General features: G+C 39.2%; 1 long non-coding RNA gene across 1 annotated transcript; it reads right to left on the reverse strand.

Annotated features, from left to right (window-relative positions):
* Positions 1-2,586: 2,586 nt before the first annotated feature.
* LOC141600111 (uncharacterized) lies at positions 2,587-4,285 on the reverse strand. The gene is made up of 3 exons (XR_012524151.1): positions 3,713-4,285; positions 3,533-3,589; positions 2,587-3,265 (listed from the first exon to the last, which is right to left on the reverse strand). It is a non-coding gene; the product is annotated as an uncharacterized LOC141600111 (long non-coding RNA).
* Positions 4,286-5,688: the final 1,403 nt, after the last annotated feature.

Raw genomic sequence — 5,688 nt, forward strand, 5'->3', positions numbered from 1 at the left:
GTGGTGAATATACCACCCTCACGCCGCACCTTAATATTGATGGTATTACTCATTTAACTTCTCCTCCTCATACTCCGGAACACAACGGCTTCGCTGAACGCCGGCATCGACACATTGTCGAAACCGGCCTCTCATTACTTACACATGCCCGTCTACCTCTCACTTTATGGCCCTATGCTTTTTCTACCGCTGCTTATCTTATAAACCGTCTTCCTACACCCTCTCTACAAAATCAGTCCCCTTACTTCAAATTACACAACACCGAACCAAATTATCTAAAATTACATAATTTTGGGTGTCTATGCTTTCCGTGGCTACGTCCCTACAACACACACAAGCTTCAGCCTCGTTCTATTGAGTGTGTCTTTGTTGGTTACGCCCCAACTCAAAGTGCCTATTTATGTCTTGACCCGACCACCTCTCGTGTCTACGTTTCTCGTTATGTCAAGTTTATTGAAACCGAATTCCCTTATTCTCGCTTACTCAATCTCACCACGATTCCATCATCCATGTCATCTCATGATTGGTGTGAGTTTTCGATCCCTATACTCCAAGCATCCGACCCCGCACCCACCCCCTCCTTTGCCACGTCCCCTGCATCCTCAAACCCGACAGCAACTCACCCCTCAACCTCGACATCACCTACTGCCGACACTTCAACTCACCCCTCTCCCTCTGCCTCCCCTACGCCATCTCCACCACCCCCTCCTCCGCCACCACCCCCCTCCCATAACCATGGTACCCGGCTCTCTCATAACATCCGCAAACCGAACCCGAAATACACCAAAGAAGCCCACCTTGCAACAGTACCCTCACCCTACATAACACCCACAACCGTGAAACAGGCTCTTGTTGACCCACTGTGGCGTGCCGCGATGCAACTCGAATTTGATGCCCTTACCCGAAATGCTACCTGGTCTCTTGTACCACCTGAATCCATTCCAAATACCATTGATTGCAAATGGGTATTTCGCATTAAATATAACCCGGATGGAAGTCTCAAGCAACACAAAGCTCGTCTTGTAGCTAAAAGCTTTCATCAACAACCCGGTCTCGACTACTCCGAGACATTTAGCCCCGTCATCAAACCCACAACCATCCGCCTCATACTATCCCTTGCTATCACTAATGGTTGGTCGATTCGTCAAATAGATGTCAACAATGCGTTTTTACAAGGTACGTTGAATGACTCGGTTTTTATGGTACAACCCCCAGGTTTTGTTGACCCTACTAAACCGAATTATGTTTGCAAGCTCCACAAAGCGATTTACGGACTCAAACAGGCACCCCGTGCTTGGTATACGGAATTGGAAAAATATCTTATTACTTATGGTTTTCGAAAATCCATTTCCGATGCATCTTTATTCATTTTTGACCGTACTAATATCACATTATTTGTTTTAGTATACGTCGACGATATTATTATTACAGGCTCTCTTACCTCCGAAGTTACTAAATTTATCGCAGCTATTTCCACCCGTTTTTCTTTGAAAGACCTTGGCCCCTTGTCTTATTTTTTAGGCATAGAGGTAACCCCGACATCCACCGGTATTCACTTAAATCAGTCCAAATATGTTTCTGACCTTCTAAGTCGATACAACATGAGTGATTGTCGACCCTCTACTACCCCTATGCTTACCCACCCCCCTTTAACCCGTATGCCCGACTCTCCTGCCCACGATGTTACGAATTATCGAGCCATTGTTGGCAGCCTTCAGTATTTATCCCTTACCCGTCCCGATATTGCCTATCCCGTTAATAGATTAGCCCAGTTTCTTAATCACCCCACCGAGACACATTGGGTTGCCCTTAAGAAATTGTTACGCTATCTTCACGGTACCATGCATCTTGGCATTATGTTACGCAAAGACACTCCCCTAACCCTTCACGCCTATTGTGATGCGGACTTGGAGGTGACAAAGACGATTATGTCTCTACGACGGGTTATCTGGTGTTTCTAGGTACCAATCCGATTTCATGGTCATCGAAAAAGCAACGAGCCTTGTCTCGCTCGACCACTGAAGCTGAATATCGCGCGGTTGCGGACACAACCGCTGAAGTTCTATGGCTCAAGTCGCTACTAACTGAACTCAAGCTATGTCCTACAACTCCTCCAGTGATCTTTTGTGACAACTTGGGAGCGGCAAATTATTCGGCAAATCCAATCTTCCACTCTAGAATGAAGCACTTAGCTCTTGCGTTTCACTTCGTCCGAGAACAAGTTCATCTAAAGGCTATTCGAGTCCAGTACATTAATGGTGACGACCAGTTGGCGGACTCGCTAACCAAGCCCCTGCCCAGGCCGCGACATTCTACTCTAAACTCCAAGATCGGACTAACTCTGAGACCGTCCGTCTTGATTGAGCGTATTGAGAAAATATCTTAGCTAAGTCAACATATGTACTCTTCTGTTAATATTTTCCTACTTTCATGTAACTTCCTCCTTATCTTTCTCCTTGTATTTCTAGGTTAAGTTGTTAGTGCTTCTGATGTATCTACTCTCCTATATATTGTACCCATGTTTACCTTGTTAATCAATATAACACATTACATTAATTCTCTATAGAAACTAAGCAAAGATCCAAGTAAAGAATCAACTTTGTTGTTTCTCACCATTCGTTTGTGTTGAAAGAATTACATGACTCCAAAAGTATTAAACTTGTCTCAAGGATAAACTTGTGAGGTATCTTTTGCAAGAAAGAATATTTTCAGACACGTCTTCAGTGTCACAATATGAATCAAAATACGATGAAGAAATGTATGCTAATTACTCGAAAACTCCTCAGGTTTACTAAACTGGAGATGATCTTTCACCTGCTTTCGAGAATTGTGTGTTATGTCTACAAAGAAAACAAATGCACTCCCTCAAAACGTGTCACCTGCAATACAAATTTGCAAAGGGATGTTATTTGGTAGTGAATAATAATTCTTGGACCATATCATCGTGTGCCAAAAATACGTTATTCAATTTATGAGATTATGCAATTTTAAAATACTAATAGTTGATCAATAAATTTTCTGATTTGAACATTGTTGCTAGGAAAATAATGGAAATATTTTCGTATCTATTATTGTGCTGAATCAAACTAAGTTACTGTATTTCATTCTAAGCATAAAATCTCACCTGATAATATTAATAAAGAGTAGTAATTTACTTAGCTGAATTCAGAGAGATATTGTATTGAGATGGATATTACCAATGTGCAAAGCTCTTTGGTTCTATAGTCCTCAGTCGCAAAATATAGGTGGACGCACTTTAGTTTTTCTATAGATGAGATCAAGGGTCACAATAAGAAGATTTCATAAGAAAACATAATTACGCAGTTATTTCTTACCAATAAAAGATTCAAAGTCACGACTTAATAATAAAATATTAAGAAATAAATATAATAATTGTATCTCAACTATCACCTTAAAGTGTTTTGGTTGAAATGATTCATCTATCATGGTATCGTAAAACCATATTGTAAACTTCAAGGGATGGTAAGATGGATAATCACCTATAATTGAACTAAAGAAGAGAGAAAATTACCTGTAAACTTGTAACTGATGTCACAATACATTATTAGAGACTTTACCAGAAACAACCCTACAAATTGGAAGTATCAAAAAATAATTGATTAGTTTAGGCAAATACCACTCAGATCACTAATGCTACCTTCAAATTACATCAATCAAATAAAAAATTCCGAAAAAACAAATTAAACCTCACCTTAAAAAACTTGTAGGTAGCAGTATATCGGCATGTGCATATGGACATATGGTGCTAATAAATAAATTCCAATACTATTGGAGGCGCTAGAAGAGGATTGCATATGGTAGAACTTGCAACGTCTTAATAAGTACTCTGCAATTATTAATCTTAATTAATACTAAGAGATTTGTCCAATTTATTGTAAAGAAGATGGAGAGGGAAAGAAGTAAATTGATGGTAATTGAAGGAGACCCGGAAAATAGAAGAGGAATCGAGGTTCAATTAGTCTTGCTGAAGATGGGTCGGAGCAAGTGACGGATAATGCCACTCACAAAATGGATAGGGGGGACAAGGTGGGGGCACCCCCATGTGCTTCCCTCTCTCCTATATTTGGGTCATTTGTGAGGGAAAATGATATCCGTCACTTCAAAGTGACGGATACGTGCCGTCACAAATGAGATTTTGTGATCGAGGTTTGCAATCAAGCGTTTAGAATCATAAAGTCATCCCATTATGAAGCAATTAATAGGGGGTAACCACTATTATTTCGTAGTAAATACTACTACTCCGTATTGTATTCTTATATTTTCTAGAATATGTACCTTGATCAAATAAGCAAAACTCACACAAACCGCTTATGCTTTGAATTGTATACAGCCATGTGGATTGTTCTGTTTTGCCTTTTAATAGTATTTATAGATAGATTATATTTATTTTTATGTGAAAGCTATACGGTGAGCCAAAGAAATATGGAAGATGAAAGAGTGTAGCAGTTATGTCTTTTCTTATTTTTATTTTTTTTAGGTGATAAAAAAATTATGAATACTATATTATAACAGATTCTTGGTAAAAGAAATGCTAGCATTAGAATATAGTATCATATTATTTGCATATATTTTTAATTATGATAAAAAATTAAAAGCAAACGTACGAATATTTTTTTTTAGGGAGTTAAAGGTTATTGTAACAAATAATAATAAATGGGATTATTCTTAATAATAGGTCATAGGTGGCAAGCATTTGAGGGGTTACACGTGGCATCTCAATGGAGGCTCAAGAAGCCTTTTTATGTTATTATATAGATATAGATATAGATATAGATATAGATGAGAGAGTATTAGAAGGGCTAAGTGATGGCCAACTGTTGCGGAGACATTCACGCATTTAGATTGATATTTAAGAATATTATTTTACTTGAGTCGTGTACGAGAATTGAATTTGGTAAGTTGAGCAATGAAGTTTTCGTGGATTATTTTTTTTTTTTTGACAACAATGAACTTTCATAAACAAAGAAAAGTGTTTGTACAGAAATAAACCAAACTAACCAGTTGCGAAACTTACAGACCAATACAAGTGAGAAGAAACTAAACTGCGAATTTCACTAATTGTGTGATATGCTGCAATTGGTACTGGCATAGAAGGTGCCAGAACGGATGATAATTTTTTTGAAGGCGTGAAGAACCTGACAGCAGTTATGTCCTGAGCTTGAGCCTCGTGCATTGCCAGAAGGAGGCTATAAGCCGCAGCACTGAAGAAGGAAGATGCGCGGATATAGGATTTCTTCGATGCATTCCAAAAATTGCGATCCAAATATACCTCAAAGCGAAAGCTTGTGTTTCGTTTTGAGGACAAAATGATACAAGTTGTAGAAGGTCGGGATGCCAAGTTCGGTTCGATGAGACTCACCAAAGGGGCGAGAATTGATGGCTTTCCAGTAGTACGAACGAGAATAGGTGTTTGGTAGATGTTCATCAGCTTACGAAGAATATGGAAGAGGTCAGCTGGGTTGGGCTCTGTACCATTAAAGAGGACATTGTTGCGAAAGATCCAAATAGCCCTGAAAATACAGGCAAAATATAGCACAACAGAGTTAGAAGGGAAACTGGATCGTATCAGAAATGTGAATAAATCAGTGACCCATTTTCCAAACGGACAGATAGGTTTGGCTCGACATTAATCCCGAGATCGCTGGCCTTCCAAATATGTTGCGTTAC

The sequence above is a fragment of the Silene latifolia genome, chromosome 9, assembly GCF_048544455.1.
Source record: "Silene latifolia isolate original U9 population chromosome 9, ASM4854445v1, whole genome shotgun sequence".
In the NCBI taxonomy this organism is placed as follows: domain Eukaryota; kingdom Viridiplantae; phylum Streptophyta; class Magnoliopsida; order Caryophyllales; family Caryophyllaceae; genus Silene; species Silene latifolia.